The sequence below is a fragment of the Coptis chinensis genome, chromosome 5, assembly GCF_015680905.1.
Source record: "Coptis chinensis isolate HL-2020 chromosome 5, ASM1568090v1, whole genome shotgun sequence".
Lineage (NCBI taxonomy): Eukaryota > Viridiplantae > Streptophyta > Magnoliopsida > Ranunculales > Ranunculaceae > Coptis > Coptis chinensis.
In genome coordinates this window covers 20,459,015-20,478,600 of record NC_141460.1, presented here as the reverse complement: position 1 = coordinate 20,478,600, position 19,586 = coordinate 20,459,015, and the positions used below count along the sequence as shown (strand labels likewise).

The 19,586-nt window shown below is 35.5% G+C and overlaps 1 pseudogene across 1 annotated transcript in view; it reads left to right on the top strand.

Moving 5' to 3' along the window:
• LOC147497039 (UDP-galactose/UDP-glucose transporter 2-like) overlaps window positions 1-11,559 on the top strand; it is a 29,296-nt pseudogene extending 17,737 nt beyond the window's left edge. Inside the window, exons 3-8 of the transcript XR_015196794.1 lie at window positions 8,429-8,457; window positions 8,555-8,756; window positions 9,253-9,360; window positions 10,107-10,250; window positions 10,323-10,386; window positions 11,360-11,559. The product of XR_015196794.1 is annotated as a UDP-galactose/UDP-glucose transporter 2-like (transcript). The remainder of the gene's footprint in view (window positions 1-8,428; window positions 8,458-8,554; window positions 8,757-9,252; window positions 9,361-10,106; window positions 10,251-10,322; window positions 10,387-11,359) is intronic.
• The last annotated feature ends 8,027 nt before the right edge of the window (window positions 11,560-19,586 follow it).

Below are 19,586 nucleotides of genomic sequence, written 5' to 3'. Positions count from 1 at the left end.
TTTTTCCATTTTTTCCTTCTCAAAATTATCCACATCCTAATTATCTTCCACAACCATCAATTTTCTCCGCGTTCATTTATTTGGCATCCCTTCGTAGGGAGGACAAAGAAGAAACCTGTATGCTTTCGATTAGGTTTTAGATCTATAAGGCTTTGCTCTCATTCCATTAAGCTACGTCATAGGAAATCTTGGTGCTTAATTCTGTTTGATGGTGCATTCCATGTTAACTATTTACGGAAAGATCCACAATTATTTAGATTATTGATATATGGGAAACTGCATGTTAATACATATATATCACTTTAAGTCTAGGGAATCTGACTTTAAAAGACCCAAGTTTTCATACAATACCAACTTTCTGGAGTATAGGCCAAGCAAAATTTTCAAACTTAAAAAGAGTTTTCCAATTTTGTTTAGGGGTGGCATATTTTGGTATTCATTTCAAATCATGTTGCCACCCTAAGCCTGTCATGTTTACTCCAAAGAGAGTTTGTGTTAGTTAGTGCGATACCCGGTTTAATTGTGCTTCATATTATCATATCATCTTTACAATATTTACATTCACAGTGCTTGCTAATTTTTGCCACGTTCTATGGTAAATTCTTTCCTTATCTCTTTACACTTTGAGGACAAAGCGTTGATTGTTTGGGGAGTGGGATAGAAACATTTGCAAAAATTAGACACTTTTAGGATGTAAATTACGATTTTTATTTATAAAATGTTAAAAATTATAAAAATTAGTTAGTTACATAATTTAATTGTGCTATTGAATTGTTTCATGAACCCCTTTCTCCCAAATTGTTTGGGGTGGTATAGAAACACGATGTAAATGTTAAGCACATATTAGGTTGTATATTACGTATTATTTGTCTTAAAAATAATAAAAATAAAAATAAAAATAAAAATAAAAAGTTTATGCTATACACTTAGGAATATTGGTATTGTTTCTTTCTCTATGCTCTTAATAATCTAGAAGTCTCACGTAGCTTTTGCATTAGAATAGTTTTTAGAAACTTAGGTTAATATGTAGGTAATAATCTTTGCATCTATCTATAAATATATTACATGAGTATCTATGATTGTTTGGCAATAAGTTTCTGAAATCTAGGCTAGAGTACTTTATTCTACAAATCTGTGAGAATATAGCCTAAAGCCTTATATGAGTGAAACATTTTAGAAATGACACAAGGGAGAAGTATATTCGAATAGAGAAATCACACGTCCACTTGCTTGACCACTATACCATGTCCTAAGAGAGAATTTAGGCCCTTTTTTGGATCGATATAGCAAGAAATTCGACCTAAGTATATTTTCCGCTAGTTAAGCCCAATCGAGCCTTTCATTAGCCCTTTCATAAACCACAAATCCTTTACCCTGTTACAAAACAAAACAAAATAAAAAAATTCAACCTACCCAATTTAGATAAGTCCGAGAATAGAATAAGGAAAGAAAGAAGAAGAGAAAAACTTGTGTAAACAAAAGTTAGTTAATTGCTTGAAAAAATAAAAAAAAGAAGTTTCCATCCAAAGAAAAGAAAAATAAAAATAGAAATAAAATAAAACTCCAAAAAATAGAATAAAAGGAGCCAAAAGCCAAAGAAAAAAAAAAAAAAATGGCTAAGGATGGAAACAAAGTGTAGAAGCAAAAAGTAAATAACAAGGTTTTCTCTAGTTACATAATATAAAGACTCTATTATCTCAGACTTGTCCCTTTGAATATCCATTTCCTTCCTTCTTAAACCATCTCCTAATCCCCAACAACACCTAATAAAGACCTCTAGCTCAATTAGGAATATGTTAGTGGGATAGTAAGTGGCAGATGTGTTTGATCAACTTCGCTTCCTTTGTGTGTCATTGAGATTGTAAGGTAAAGTATGGCCACTTTTACACCTTTGGAGTAGCAAAACTTGAGTGGAAAAATCACAGTGTTTTTTGTCTTGACTTTTATGTGAGAACCTACTTAAGGACGTTATTCCAAAGTTTCAGAAACGGACCTGTTACTGCATTTCATAGCATTACTCATTGTATATATGTTTATTCGTAGATGATTGATTATTATGCATATATTAGCTTAGGTTTTGACATGATTATTATGTATTCATTGCTAGTAAGATGTATAGATAATTGAGACATAAATAAGGAAACAATAGTTTTATTTCTTAGTCGTTGTAGTATAGATGAAGTTTGTGAGGACCTTCAATGGAAAACTCTCACGAGGCTATAACTTCGTCCACTAGGGAATTCCTAGTGGTTTAAAGGCCTTGTTGCATATATGGTCAATGCAATCGCACTCAGTAAACGAGTAGATATCCATTTTTGGTCACTTATTCTAATTTCTCATCTTTGCTTGAGGACAAGCAAAATGCTGTTTGGGGGTGGTTTGATAAGAGCCCAAAACTGTAGTTTTAACCCCTTAACAATCGTACTTTTAGACCAATTATGTGAATAATAAGTAAGAGTTAATATTGATTACGTGTTTTTATGCATTTCAGGCTTCAAAGTCCATTATGTGCAGAAATGTGCCACTTTAGCGAGATAAAGGAGCAAAGGTCGGTTGCTAAGGAGTTATGTGATTAAAGGCCAATTTTCAAGAAGACAAAGCCTTTGTAAAGCCCAGTCAAAAGCTGAAAAGTCAAAGTCCACGCGGGCAGAAACAATGCACAAAGTCAGCAGAACTTCCGAAGACCATATCTTTGGACTCAGACCTCGGAATTGGGCCTACCTTATGTCAAAACGACCGACTTGAAAAGAGCTTTCCAATGGTCCAAGCCTAGGCCCAATCAGAGGAGCATAAGTAGACGAAACATCTGTCGAAGCCAACTACAGCTGAAGAGCCCATTTTGGACTAAAGAAATTGGGTTTTGGGCCCGATTTTCCGGCCCAAAACATGGCTCCAAGCCCATGCACGATTTTTGGATCTGAAAGTATAAAAACAAAAGCTTGACTCTTTGTTAATGGTAGTTAGGTTAGGAAGCTAATGTTAATGGAGTTTAGGGTTAGAAAAAGATAGATCTAGATCTATTCTTTTTACATTCATTCAATTAGTTAGTTTAGAATCATATTTAGTTTTTAGAATAAAGTATTAGTTCTTCATTTCAATTTAGATTATTGTTTAAATTCTTATTTAGATTTAGTTGTCTTAAATTCATAATTAGTTATTCACAATCTTAGTTCTAAATTAGTTTTAATTTCAGTTTAATTTAATTATGTCTTATTGTTATTATTGTTCTTGTGTTGAGAATGGTAGTATAGAAATTTCACATCAAATCATTACTCTCACCATTGTTCCTTTTGGGTTTGATAGTTGAATTCAATTTAAGTCTAGAGAGTTAAGAGTGGACGAATCCTTACTCATTATATTGCATGATTATGTTTTGAGAGTAAGAAGAATTGATTTAAACGTAAGAACGGTAGGATTTCGTATTAGTGTTGTTAGTCAGGCTTCTTTATATGTGGACCCGTTCTGCACTGGTTTTGTTCTTTTGGATTTCGTATTAGTGTTGGTAGGATTTCGTAATACTGGAATTGATTATATTGCTGCTTCTTTATATGTGGACCCGTTTTGCACTGGTTTTGTTCTTTTGGAAACTTCGGCTTTAGTCAGGCTATGTTGGGCTTCACGGGGGTTGAGTGGGAAACTTCAAATATTCCAGTATTCCCGTACTTCGATGCATGTTTTATCATTATATTCATTTTAAATGCGAAAACCTGCAAAAGTACGAAAATATAATTATTACATGATTATTAAACACATAATCGACCAAAATGCTATGCCTCTCGGGGTTTAATATTACAGTTTTGGGTGCTTATCAGCCCTCAACATTTATTACATATATTTTAATAATTTTTTTTATAATATATTTCATTTTAGCATTAATATGCTAAAAATCACTTAAAAGAACATTTATCTATTAAGTTTGCCAACCTTATAATTTCATTATAATATTTTATGAAATAAATTTAACTGATCTTAATTGACTAATACAACTTTAACAAGTTTTTTTTAGTAGTTTGAAGGTTTAATTGTGAAGTGCATTTGATTTTATCATTTTTAACTAATGTTTCTAAATTTATTTGGCAAATCAAATGTATAACATAGTATCTGACCCTCACGTTTGGTCCTCAAGCCCTCTCAAGAGGGTTGAGGGGCGGATAAAGGCTTCGAGATTTAAGCATTGGCCCGACCAGATCTGACCCTCAAGGTAAATGAGGGTAGGGCTGGCCCGGCCCTAAAACCATGAGGGCTTCATTGTTTGAGGGTCGGGCCAGCCCGGCCTGACCCATTTGACACCACTAGGCTTGCCACTTACGTATATTAACTTATGTCCAGATTCGTTACTTAGCAAAGAGATAATCATCAACTAAGAGTCATACTCCATTATAATTACTTGAGCTACAAGAAATCTCTACTCTACACATATAAATACCAAACTATTTTTCATAAAAGAACTACGTTCTTGAGACTTGATCCCATCGATAATTTGGGTACGTAGGCAACCGAAAAGTACAGTCTCATCATTCTCTCAATCACCATCACTTTTCTTAATACTTTTTTACGTTATTCATCTCTTTCATCACCACTTAGTGTTTTGATCATATTTGTTTGAAACATAATTGACGTCGTCTGCGGTTCTTATTCAAAACCCTTGATCACGTTCTACAACAATTCAAGATGCACTTACTGACGAACATCCCAAACATGATGTCCAAACTCAACCTAGTGACAATAGATAACAACTAAAAAAAAAAAAAAACAATCCCGCTTACTCCTCTTCAGCGCCAGACTCCACGTGACACTACTACTGTTCAACACTTCCACCAATACGCGAAATTGTTCAGCACGAAGATATTGTCTTTAAAAATTCTCTGCAATCTAATACTGATAATATAAGTCCAATGTCTCGAGAATGAAACACTTCTTCGATAGTTCAAGTGTGTACTGAAACAAAACAATTACTACAAGCGTCGTCTGCAACGAGCCATTCCTCTCGAAGATGATGTGAAATCTATTGCACCACAACATAACACATGCTAACGACATCATAGCGTGTGGGATCGTTTATGTGGTGAGGATGAGATTCCCGTTGTTCTCAACATTCAGTTATCCACGAGTTCTCAAAAATGGTGTTGTATCTGTCACACCACAACGTAACACATGCCAACAACATAGTTGTGTGTGGGATCGTTTACGTGGTGATGATTAGATTTTCATTCTTCGCAATGGTTACCCACAAGTTCAAGGCGATAAATATGGACTTCGCACTAGTTACTTTTCACGAATCCCAGCAAAACATTTTCAATTCATATTTGTCCATTGCCGTTTGATAGTGCCGATAGTCATCTCATATTCTTTGTTAGCAAGACTTTTATATCAGCTAAATCGAGGCATTCTTGCATTGAGAAAACTGTATTGGCCTTGTTTTATGCTGCCAGACGTCTTAAGCTTATTTTCAGGAAGGAATAATCGAAGTTTATACTGATTATCCGTTGCGCAAGTTTTTTTGCAATGTCTACGAATTGAGTCACAGAATGGAAAAATTACCTTAACGCTTACAACATTGTCTCTGACACTAGTACAGTTAAATAGTGACAAACTTTGGTTTTGTTAATGACTGATTTTCTTATTGATGATATTCATATGTCGAATGTATTACTCGATGAGAAAAATGTCGATCCCTAATTGTCATTACCTCCGGGGGGCGATGACTTGAAATACTTATTGGATATATCAGTTGATTGCTAGATTTACACCGATAGTTCACATAATAAGTCTGGCTCCAGTCTTGGTTTTGTCATTTTGAAGCTGAATGAAGACATAATCGAGAGGTCTTTATGTTTGGGTTTTGATGCTTCAAATAATATGGCAGAATACGAAACTGTCATTTACGGTATGCGGACAACTCTTCAGCTGGGGGCGACTAAGTTACGATTAATTATTCTAAGTTAGTTGCTATCCAATTTGAATGATAATATGCGTCTTGCGATGATAGAATGATTCTTTATTTGGATTTAATTCAACGAATTGCATGAAATTTTGCATCTATCAGTATTGTGCAGTATCCGGGTTATGGAAGGCATCCTGATTTTATCGCATATTTATCTATGGAAATCAAACTGTCGCTGTCAAGACAACACTGGATGACCAACTTATGCTGTCAGATGATCCCAACAAGCTTGGGACTGATACTGGCTCGGTATCTATCATGGCTACCGATGACAATCATATAGTTGACAATGCTTCAGAATTTCTGATAACCAAAAAGTTTGTGATCTTGTCAAATGTGATGGTTGGAAATATTGTCTTATCTCGACTAAGAACGGTTTTTCACAGCTCTATCATAATGGCACAAGTCTCAGTCATCTCCTACGTTGTTTGAGCAGAACGAACAATTTATTAGGCCTCGAAGAAATTCATTTATAGAGCAATGACCTAATGGTATTGGTGGCCATACATGCAAAATGATGTTCATCGTTTGTCCAAGAAGTGTGTGCCTTGTCAAAAACATGATAATATAGGTCAAACCTCCCGTGATAAAGCATCATCCAATCCATTTGGTCATTTGCGGAATGGGGCCTTGACATTGTTGATTTATTTCTAACAGCCCATGGCAGTGTTCATTTCTTGCTTGTCGCAACAAATTATTTTACTAAGTGAGCGGAAGAAATTCTGACAATGGCAAATAATACGTCATCGAAGAAATTTGACAATTTTGTTTTGACTTTAAGATTAGTCACAATTTATCGTCACCATATCATCTTTTATTTAATAGCCAAGCTGAAGGAAAAAATGGACAAAACTTCTTCCAATGGTATAATTATATATGTTTCCATCACAACCTTATTACCGTAATGAAAAAATCTGACTAAGTTACCACGTTTAACTAAGTTAGTCTAAGTTTGAACATTTTGAAGCTCGCTTAGTACGTTACTATCGCTACGACAAAATCTGACTAAGTTACTACGTTTAACTTCGTCAGTCTAAGTTTGAATGCTTTTATGCTCGTTTAGTTCATTACTATTACTACGACAAAATCTGACTAAGTTACGACGTTTAACTTCATCAGTCTAAGTTTGAATGCTTTTATGCTTGCTTAGTTCGTTACTCTCGTTACGACAAAATCTGATGAAGTTACCACATTTGGCTTCGTCAGTATATGTTTGAACGTTTTTCCGCTTGCTTAGTTTGTTACTCTCGCTATAACAAAATCTGACTAAGTTACCACGTTTAGCTTTGTCAGTCTAAGTTTGAACGCTTTTACGCTAGCTTAGTACATTACTATTGCTACAACAAAATATGGTGAAGTTACCACGTTTAGCTTTCTCAATCTAAATTTGAACGTTTTTACACTCGCTTAGTTTGTTACTCTTACTACGACAAAATCTGACGAAGTTACCATGTTTAGCTTTGTCAGTCTAAGTTTGAACGTTTTTACGCTTGCTTAATTAATACGTTATTATCGATATGACAAAATCTTTGCCAAGTTCAGTTAGCATTAAGGGCGTTTTTCTCTACATGGGGGCGTCTCGTTCTATTCCATTTCAACTACATAAATCAATAACACTGTCAGTTTTCCGCAGATATTTTCTCTGACATAACAACAATATTCAATACCAAAACCCATACTTTATTTTTATTTTTCATCAACATAATTTTTAGCTCTATGGTATTACATTCACACAATCACATAATCATTTGTTTGGGAAAATCCAATGTTCCTTACCAGCTTTTCGCATAGACCCTACACCATAATAGGATATTTGCAACACGGACTTTTTTTGCTTTGCAACGGTTACTTACCGTTAGCAAGTTGCCAACGCTATATAAGCGTTTGCAATGTTATAAAGCGTTACTTTATTTCGGTGAATTTTAGGAATTAATTGCTAACACTTAAAAATTGTGTGAGAAATGTTGCAAATTAGAAATATAAAACATAACTTTACTTTCTCTCCTCTCTCTCTCTCTCTCTCCGCTCGGCTCTCCAGTATACTCTCTCACTCTCTACCCACACACAAGAACCCTAACTCTATTTGCTCGGTCCTGCCCCTAGTTTAGTGAAAACTTAAAATATGCTACGCTAAGTTACAAACACTTTAGCTGTCTTCTTAATCGCGAATATGCCCTAGGGCAGCATGAATCTTTTTGGTCATCTAAGTGTTTACTTCTAAATTGAAATCTGGAACTTCAATTGAAGATCTCGACATCAACAGGAACTTGAACTTCAACAAATTGAGAAATTGAACTAGCTGTTCCTTCGTTGATATCTACTCGCAGAACTTCTCTCCCCACTCCTTTTAGAAGCTATTAAAGGTGCCCCTTTTCCTCAATTCTATGATTTTTATGCTTTAGCATCTGTAAACTTTATGTAATTCATTTTAAGATTAAAGCTCTACCATCTGTAATTCATTTTAAGTTTTTTATTTTATTTCAGGAATATGTTTATAATCGGCTACAATTCAGGTTTGTCAGTCCATCTTTGTTAATTGGTTCTAACTTGTGTATTATTGTTGCATTGAATGATTTTCTGATGAGATTGAGTGTTTTGTTGTTTTTTCAGCTATGGATGGTACTTCCCATTCATCTAGGGATTTGTTTATTTGATACTTATTCACTTCCAAGGTTTCACAGTCAAGCAAATGGTTAATCCTTGGAAGACTTATTTGAAACTGTCCGTCGTTCTTATGGGTTCACACGACCTCACTAAAGGGTCTTTGGCTTTCCTTAACTATCTCGCTCAGCTCATGTTCAAATCCACAAAGGTAAATCATATATGCAATTAATCAGTGTTTTGTAAATCACAACATCGGCCTATTGGTTAATTTTAAGAACTATGAATAACTGTAACCTTAAATGCAAATGTAATTCCAATATAAAATTTAATATTGCTCTAATGACAGGTGGTTATTGCTCTTTATCCTCTAATGACAGGTGGCTATTGCTCTTAATGATTATGCTCCTAGAACTACCCTGTTAATTGGTCAAATAGTTACAAATTGAATATCAGATCACGAGTGGGGTTGGAACTGCGTCCCAACCCAAAGTCTAGTTACAATCTCGTTAATGTAGATATAATTTAATAGTCATGTAAGGTCTGTATAAGCCCAGCAATTTGTTTGGAGAAGTTCTCAGTCTTCTCACCAGGGGTGAAAGCTAGGTGGTAGAAATCTTCTCATTTTCTATTTGAAAAACAAAAAAGTTGCAAGTTGCAAGTTTTTTGTTTCTTTTTTTTGCTTGACAATCAATATCATTTTGCAGCATCCTTATGTTTATGGGGTGCTCGTGTTTGAAGCAATGGCCACGTTCATCGGCCAAGTCTCAGTTTTGTTGCTCATTGCCCTCTTTGGGGCCGCAACAACTGCCATGGTACGCCTTTATTTTTATGTCTTGACTGGATTTAATGTTACAATTTTGTTAGATGTTTATAATTTTTTTTTTATTATAGATAACATTTAGTTATTTATTTTTCGAATATCTATATAAACAGTAACATTATTACTATCTTACCTGATATTCCCAAAGTCATTAACGGGGCAGCATGGGATAGGCCTCATACTCATAGCCATGGGAATTGCAATGAAGCTGGTGCTAGATAACAACTCGAACAAAAAGAGAAATGTAAGAGACCCATCAAAGCCCTCGTTCAAAGAAAAGAAGGTTCAATTGGGCACTATGGACGAAGATGAAGAAAGAAAATCGTTAGTTTGAAAAAAGTAAACTATATCTTGTAGTTTGTGGCTAAAAAAATATAAAATAGGGAAAAATAAATGAGAGAGAGTGGATTCAACTTAGGAATGATTGCTTGAGGTGTTTATGATTAATGATCTCCTATTAGAGTTCAGATTGAAAGTTTAATAGTTGATCAGCACGTCTTAGGCTGTTTTTTTTTTCAAAGGAAAAGGTTGGAAAGAAAGGTTTCTATTTTATACATGTGTTTAGTTCTTCCATAATAGGGCATAGTTGCTCTTTCATGACAAATGCTTATTCAATATATTCGTTTTAATGTTTTTTGTTTCAAGTTTCTAGTAGTAGTTTGAGGTAATTTAATGTTTCTTTCTTTGGCATTACTGGTCTCTTGAATAGATTTGTATTAATTTCGTTGACTTTGGCAGAGTTGTTTGACATTAAGATATGAGGCATTGATTCTTAGAGAGAGAAAATCCGTGGATGAGAATTGACTTCAAGTTTCATATCAAGAGTGGTCCAATTTTGCTAAAGATTCAGTGGGAAATGGATTTCACTACATTGCCATCAAGGTAATTAATGAAATGTTATTGTTTGCTTATTGGTGTTGCTGTTAAGCTAAAACTTTACTTGTTTGTTTGTAGGGGTGTGAAAGTGCACTTTCATGCATTTAGGCAAACAATGTCGTTTGATTTTGATTGCTTCAAGGTGCACTTTTTATTTGCTTATTTTCGTGAATTTAATATCTCTATACTGTATCGATTTTTGCTTTATTAGCTAATTTGCTTGAATTTAGTATCTAGGTATTGTTTTGATTTTCCTTGGTTTAAAAGTGTGTTTTTTATTTTCTTGAAGCTCTTGGTTTAAAATAAATTATTGAAGGAACTTGTGTTCTTAGATTTAGGGGTTTTCTCTTGCTAATGGTGTGTTTTTTCTGTGATTTGGGTTTCTGTTTGGAATTTCAGTTTACAAGATGTTTGAAAAGATTAGCACTTTGTTACAATAGGGCGTTGTCTAACTCCATACTTCAGTTTCTAAAGAATCATGGTGATGTTTAACAGGTCACAATAAACATTGTGAGAATTATTAAAAAAAAGACTAAATAAAAAATAAACAGTGAGAATGTTGTTTGGTTGCTTTTTGGCCTTTCTTACTTTGTTAGTAAACAAGATTGAAGTGACTATACAAGTTGATTCATATTGATTGTAATATGATAAAATCTTATTTTATTTTGAGAATTGGGGTTTACATTGGAAGTCCATTTTTCACATTACATTTGAGGCTAGTGTTGGAATTGGTGTAGGTGCTAGCAAATTCAATCTGGTTTGTGAATTGGTATGTCTATGGGTTTGGTTTCACAAGCAGTTCATGATGGTGGTGGCTGCCATGTTTGGCCCACATTCCTTTAGTGGTATGTCTGTTCACTTAGAAATCCCTTAGGCCTTCTTTCTCACAATTCAAGGAGTATAAAACTAAATTAATAAAAACCAAAAGCTTGCTACTTTTCTGGTTTCTTCTTGAACCATATGTTTCAATACTTTTTATGCACCGATTTTATCTAATCATTGTTTATGTCGTCGAGATAGGGGGGGGGGGGGAGTATTTAATTAATTGCATGAATTTAATTAGTATGATTGTTTTTATGAGTTCATTATTTGTTTTGTGATTTTTTTGGAATTAGATGGGCTTTGTGGAGCGGTACTAGGATTTCTATTGAGTGAAGCCATTGTCACTAATGCTTGTTATTGCATTTTGAAGATTTGGGATTGCTTGGAAAATCGTATAGAAATTTGTAACCCTTAGTAAATCTGAATTTGTAACCCTCAAAACTCTTTTGAAGTTATATATATGATTTAATGAATATAGTATATTTTTTCAGGCGTTTGCTTGTGTTTATTTTACTTGTCAAATGGTATGAAAAAACATTGGTAATTTTATTTGCTTCTATATGAAACCAGGAGGTGCAGGTTCAGGGCAGGAAAAAAAATTTAAAATGATTGTATTTTTACCATATCAACACATTAGTAACGGTTATAAACCATTGCAAAGCAAAAAATAAATATTAAAGCAGCCATCAATAATCATTACAAATCAAGCTACGCAACACTTTTTAACCGTTAGTAATTGTCACTCTGCAACGGTTAATAAACATTGAAAATTTTGGTTTGCAACACTTTTTAACCGTTAGTAATTGTCACTCTGCAATGGTTAATAACCGTTGAAAATTTTGGTTTGCAACGCTTTTTAACCGTTGCAAACATTTCTAACACTTTACCCACGCCCTATTTGCAACGCTTTTTTTCCGTTAGTAATAGCTTGTTATGGTGTAATATAACTCGTACAAATCTTTGTAATTCATCATTTCACGTTCTAGTTGATCTCTCGTTTCTGTTAAAGTCTTTGTCAATTGTCTTACGGTCACTCGATTAAATCTTCGTTTTCTTCTTCAAAATCTATATTCGCTTTGCTTAGCGCTTTCGGTTAACTATTTTCCGAATTCATTATTTTCTAAACATTGAGCCGATTTATCTGAGCGAATCTTTCCGAGTGAATTGAAACTTTCCGACAGCTTCATTATTTTTTTGAAGGCATTGAGCCGATCTTTCTCAACGAAACTTCTGTCAGCTTCTTTAATTCTTCTACGACATTAATTGACACCTTTCTGCGTGAAACTTTTCTCGGTCGACTCTTTGTGAATATATTTTGCTCGTAATACCGCCGTTTCTCAGTGTGGCGAAAATTCGCATTACGTCAAATTTCTGAGCGAAATTTTCTCCAACTTCTTATTTTTTCTAAAGCATTGATCTAATCTCTCCGAGCGAAACTTTTTGCCAGCTTCATTATTTTTTCTAAGGCATTGAAACATGCATTGAGCTGATCTTCCTAAGCTAAACTTTTCTTCAGCTTCTTAATTTTTTTCTAAGGCATTGAGCTATTTCCACTTGAAACTTTTCTTCGCAGACTTTTCGTTGATATCTTTTGCTCATAATTCCACCATTTCGACTTGCGACAAAAGTTCCAAACTTTTAGTTAGGCTTTCTAACTTAACCAAAATTTTAAAATAACTAATAACAAATACTAGCATACCTGTTTCATGCTGTCGAAAATCATTGACACCGCTTTGTCATATTCTCCGAAATTTTCCGTGTTTTGGTCACACTTAAAGGATTTTTCCAATTCATCCACAGTGAACGATACTTTTTCTTTATCCATTGCTTTTCGAATAGTAGCCCCCACATTCTTTATCATTCTTTCCTTTACGATCTGGTTCTTTTATTTTTCTCGCTCGCACGCAAGGACCCTTTTCTGGACGTCGGTCTCTAACCTTACGTTCCCATTCATCATCTATTTTTTCTACCAAGTCAACATTCAGATTCAATATCAGTAAAAAAAAAACCAAAAAAAAAAAAAACAAGATTGAATATATATAAACTTCTATCTACACCTTTCTTCAGTTAACAATAACATCTACACCTTTCATCATTATTCCTACATATAGAGTATTATTCTTCTCTTTATGCCCATATAACTACACTATCCTAAGTCCTCTTTCTACTTTTTTTTTATTCAGCTTATCATTAATTAGAACTCATATAAATAATGACTCAGGTTATCAAGTGCCTCATCAGTTAGATTCTTGTTGCATTAAGGCATGCTACTTGTTGTGAGATGCTAGGATAATCATAACAACATCATAGTACTAAAGGTCTTAATGTATTGATGAAGAAGAAGTTAAAAATAGAGGCTAGAGAATTAGGGTTCTTAACTTATTGTTACACAACACTTAGTTACATATAAATAAGTCTAATATACTAAAATAGGAAACACTAAACACGGTCCATTCTAACAGACCGAACCGATAGGCGCACGCCTATAACTCACACACAGATGATAGGCACACACCTGTATAATTCAACAACCCCTTCAAGTTGGAGCATAGATATCACTCATGCCCAGCTTGCTGCAAAGATGAGTAGATACTGGACGAAACAGTGGCTTTGTGAAGATATCGACCAACTAATTTTTGGACGCGACATGAGGAGTCTGTATCTCCTTAGTTTCAACTTTGTGCCTGGCATAATGACAATCCACTTTGATGTGCTTTGTCCTGTCATGAAATACTAGGTTGGAGGCAATATGAATGGCTATTTGATTATCACAATAGAGTGGTATATGCAACTAAACTGAGAAACCCAACTCATGTAACAGATTGCGTATCCACATTAATTCATTAGTGCCTTGAGCCATAGCCCTATACTCGGCCTCTGCACTGTACTTGGCAACAACTGTTTGCTTTTTGCTCTTTCAGGTGACCAAATTACCTCCCAAAAAGGTACGGTACCCAGTAGTAGATCTTATGTCAGAAACTGACCCTGCATAATCAACATTGGCATATCTAACAACATCAAGATTACCATTTGAATGATAGACAAGTCCACTCCCTGGAGAACCTTTCAAGTATTGCACAATGCGAATAACAACCTAAAAATGAGGAACTCTGGGCATATGCATAAACTGAGATACTACACTAACAGTAGTTTGTTGTTCGGAACCATAGGAGTCTCCACTAGTCGTGCTCCTAGATTACCAGTCTCACTGAGCAGATCCAGTTGATACTTTCGCTATGAAAGATGAATTTCACCAGGATACCACGTGACTTTAATGCCTAAGAAGTACTTCATTTCTCCAAGGTCTTTGGTTTGAAAATTCTTTGAGAGATTAATTTTGAGACGAGCATACGAGCAATGCCTTGTTTATCAGAACCAGTAACAACAATATCATCGACATAAACCACTAAGATAATAATGCCTTGCTCGGTTTTCCTATAAAATACAGAGTGATCATACTCACATCGAGTCATGCCATTAGCCATTACCACCTAACTGAATTTTGCAAACCAAGCTCTAGGAGATTGCTTGAGCCTATACAAAGACTTTTGTAATGAACATACTTGCCCCCCTTGAACAACAAAACCAGGAGGCTGCACCGTATATATTTCTTCCTGTAGGCCACCGTGCAAAAATGCATTCTTCACAACTAACTGGTATATAGGCCAGTTGTAATTGACTGCAAGAGAGATAACAATACACATAGAGTCTAACTCACCACAGGAGAAAAAGTCTCAGAGTAATCAATACCATATATCTGAGTGAAACCTTTAGCAACTAGCCGAGCTTTTAAACGAGAGACATTGCTATCTGGATTGTGTTTGACTGTGAAAACCCACTTACAAGCAACCACTGTCTTCCTAGGAGGAAGAGGAGTAAGCACCCAAGTCTGATTATAGTACAATGCACTCAACTCCTCCTCCATAGCTTGCCTACAGCCAGGATGAGATAAGGCGTCTCTGTAATTAGTAGGCAAAGAGACAAAGAGCAACGAGATAGCAAATGCCTTGATAGGAGGTGGCAAATGATCATGAGAGGTAAACTGAAAAATAAAATATTAAGCATACCAACAAGGAAGACATGTGCTACTAGGAGGGTGTCCAACTTTCCGAGAGCAATAGGAATGTAAAGTGCAGAAGGAGCAAGAGGATCAGTAGGCAAAGGCGCAAGAGGTGGGGGCAAAGGTGAGCAAGGAGGCGAGGGCACATGATCCAGTTGGGCTGAATTAAGTAAGCGCGTGCCCTCAGTTTGTGCTACAGTAATAGGTGCGCGCCCATCAGGTATATGTGCAGAACTTGTGTGCTCTTCCACCATTGGGCTTGGAAAGTCAACAGTGCCCTCATCCAGTACTGGAGTAGGAGAATGCAAAACTTCCTCGAAAGGTTCTTTAGACACCTGTCCCTTGAGAGAATAATACGATACATCCTCAAAGAAGGTTACATCAGCACAAACATAACACTTCCGAAGGTGAGGATTGTAACACTTATAACCCTTTTGTGTACAAGAATACCCAAGAAAGGCACACTTAGTAGCACAAGGGTCTAATTTATCACAACTAGGTTAAAGATTATGAACAAAACAAACACACCCAAACACCCTAGGAGTAAGAGAAAAAGATGGTTGACTAGGAAAGAGAACATACGTAGGAGTTTTTCCACCTAACACTGAAGAAGTCATACGATTAATCAAATATGTGGCAGTAAGGATTGCCTCTACCCAATAAAACTTTGGAAGATTGCTTTGAAACATTAAGCTACGGGCAACATAAAAAAGAGGACGATTATTTCTCTCAACAACCTTTTGTTGTGGGGTGTCAACGCAAGAGGTTTGATAAGTAATACCATTATCAACAAAGAAACATTTAAATAGAGCAGAATCATAACCCCTGACATTATCACTCCTAAAGACTTTCAACTTTGCAGAGTATTGATTAGTGATTTCAGCATAAAATTTCTGGAAAACAGGAAAGACTTGAGAACGATTCTCCATTATCTAAATCCAACAAACACGAGAAAAATCATCAATAAAAGTAATAAAATATTTGGCTCCCAAGAGGTCAATGGTTCTACATGGACCCCAAACATCGGAATGAATTAATTGGAAAGGACCACTTGAACAATTATTTAAACTAGTTTTGTAAGTAGCACGATGATGTTTAGCTAACTCACAAACTTCACACTGAAAAGATTGGACACTTGCAGGAATGCTAGGGACTAGACAACGTAGAATCTTTTGAGGTAGATGACCAAGCCGCCTATGCCATAGAGAAGCAAAGACAGAGACTATAAGGGCATGTTTTTGTTGAGGCTACCCAAGAACACTTTGAAAGTAGTAGATGCCACCTCGCTCATACCCCCTACCGACTAGTTCCTTTGTTTGCAAATCCTGAAAAACAACATGAGTAGAGGAAAACATGATAGAACAGTTAAGTGATTGGGTGAGACTATGAACGGATAAGAGATTAAAAGGAAAACTTTGAACAAGCAAGACAGAGACAAAAGACACATGAGGAGTTAGCTGAATGGAGCCTCGACCAAGAATCTTAGCTTTAGCACCATTTGCTAATGTAACATATGATACTCTACTAGTGTAATCAATAGTGGAAAACAACTGAGGGTTACCTGTCATATGATTAGAAGCTCCTGAGTCATTGACCCAAGAATTGGTTTCACTAGTATGAAAACATATATTACCTGATTTGACTAGAGTTGTTGTGGGAGCATTGAACGAACTCAAAGAACTAGCTGGAATAGATTGTATCCTTTTCATGAGGGCTGCAAGGTCATCTTGCACCTTTAGGATTGAATCTGTATCCCTGTTATCAGAAACTGTGGCATTGTTGGCTTTGGACAGTGCTGGTCGTCCAAATGCTTCCCAACAAAAATCAGAACCATGATTTGTGCACCTATAATGATCACATGGTGGCCAACCACCAATACCACGACCTCATCCACTCCCCTGGCTACTACGACCTCCTCCACGTCCACGACTAGTTCTGCCACCTCTACCTCCACTACCTCGACCAAAGGAAAAGGTATTGTTGTTGTTACTTGGAGGAACTAATAAGGCTGCATTGTCAGTGGATTTTAAAGGAGAAGTAATACGAGAAATACGAGAATAAGCTTAAGACAAAGTTGGGAGTTTTGATTCGGCTTGCATATGAGCCTTCACATTAGCAAACTTAGGACGTAGGCCAGACAAAAATTTAGAGACACAAAATTCCTCTCTTTGTTTCCTCAGCTAAGTGATATCTGTAGTCAACAGATGATAAATATTTAATTTTTTTCCACTTGCTGCGAAGAGAATTATAATACTCATAAATAGACATATCTCCTTGATTCAGATCAAATATATCTTCATACAACTGAAAGATACGAGATGTATTTTGAGATTAAGAATACGATTCTTGTAGATGCTCCTAGATTTTCTTAGAAGTCTTAAAAAAAAGAACACTATTGTATACATCTTTTTCCATAGTATTCCACAAAAAATTCTTAACCAAGGCATCATCTTTTGTCCAAGTCACCTTTGATTTCTCATCTGTAGTGACAGGTGAATCTGTAAGATGTGTTTCCTTACCTTTGCCAGTAAGGTATACGTTAACGACTTCTGCCCATTGAAGGTAATTGGTAACACCCTCCAATTTCACAGAAGTCATACCAACAGAGAAAACAAATGTGTTTCCAAACTCATCGGTATTTGGAACAATTGTTACTTCAGCCATTGTAAAGCAAACTTGAATACAAAGAGGTAGATTGATAGTTGTGCGGAAGCGAGATAATGAGATTGAAAAGAAAAACAAGACTCAAGCTTTAGGGTCTTTGATGGATCTCTAACCAGACGTTCTGATACCATGTTGTGAGATGCTAGGAGAATCATAACAACATCATAGGACTAAAGGTTTTAATGTATTGATGAAGAAGAAGTTAAAAATAGAGGCTAGAGAATTAGGGTTCTTAACCTACTGTTACATAGCACTTAGTTACATATAAATAAGTCTAATACACTAAAATAGGAAACACTAAACATGGTCCATTTTAACAGACCAAACCGATAGGCGCATGCTTATAACTCACACATAGATGATAGGTGTACGCCTGTATACTTCAATACTACTCTTAGCACGTGGTCTACTTTTTGACTTGGAGTTTTTGCATCTGCACAACACATTGTTTTTTCACCAAGTGCTTAGGTAATTCCTTGGTATTCAACGATTTCGACACCAGGTCATTGCATCTATTGATATGGTTTTGGTGCAATTTTCAATTATTAATTTTAGCCAATTCGTACAAGTTAGACATACCTTTTCTTTATCTCATAAGATCTTATTCGCACCTCTCCCAACTAATTGCGAATAAACCATTCAGCTTGTATCTCCTTCATTCTCTACTTAGCTAGTTTTTTCTGACTTGTTACTTCGGCTAAGCTTGTTACTTCGATTATTTTTGCAGAATTTTGTGACATCTCTTTACCGTTTACTGTTTTTTGCAACAAGTAGAACTTTAATTCATTTTTATAATATGTTTTTCCACCCATATTCCGTTTTCCATTTCCTAGTCTAATCATGTGTTAGTCCACTATTCTATTCCTTAGGCAATTCTAATTCCAAGACCAAGTTTAGGTGGGACACTACCAGCTTATATCCCAATTAAGGGTGGACACTTACGTTCCATGAGACATCACTCATACTGTGCGATCCTTGTATACATGCAATACACTTAATCAAGTTATTTTTTCACCCAATTCCTAGTTCTCACGGTGTTCATATATATAGCTTATTGAAAGCATGCACTATGTTTTTAGTTCTAACTTCTAAGGGCATCACCAATGGGTCCTTCATATAGTCCTCTATCTTCAAATTTGAGGGAGAAAAGGAAAAACTCTCTTCCAATGCAACCCCTATATGGGACTCTAATATTACCATCCTTTATAACTACCTCTAATTTTATCGGTGATTTTCCAGTTTTCAATAGGCCCTCATTTACGCTATTTTCCAGTTTTCAATTACAAAACACAATAAAAACAAAAAATAAACAATGTTCAAGCTGAGAATCAAACATGTGACCTACCACTTGAGAGGCCACATAGAATATTACTGTACCCACAACATATGAGCTGTGATATATTTCCAAGCATTTAATCTTGATTTTGAAGGTGTGCACTGTAGAAACCCGCTTTGAAGGTCCTCTAGACCACTTTGCTCCTTCATACACACCTTGAAAAAGCTGATGTGGCCCTCTATTTTAAGGGCCTGCATTGGTGATGCCCTAAGTGCTTTACTAATTCCTTTTCCAGCAACCAATTTTATACATACCATACCCCATAGCCCATATACTTAGTAATTGAATGACACCATACCTTCCTTTGCTTTTTGTCACTTAGTAATTGAATGAAAAAAATCTACCATTAACGTCCTTTATTATTCTCTTGAAAGTACGCATCGTCTGTTTTTAGCTTTCTTAACACCCATTAATCTCTCTCCTCCTTTCTTCCAGTCAATTCAATAACAACTTATCACTC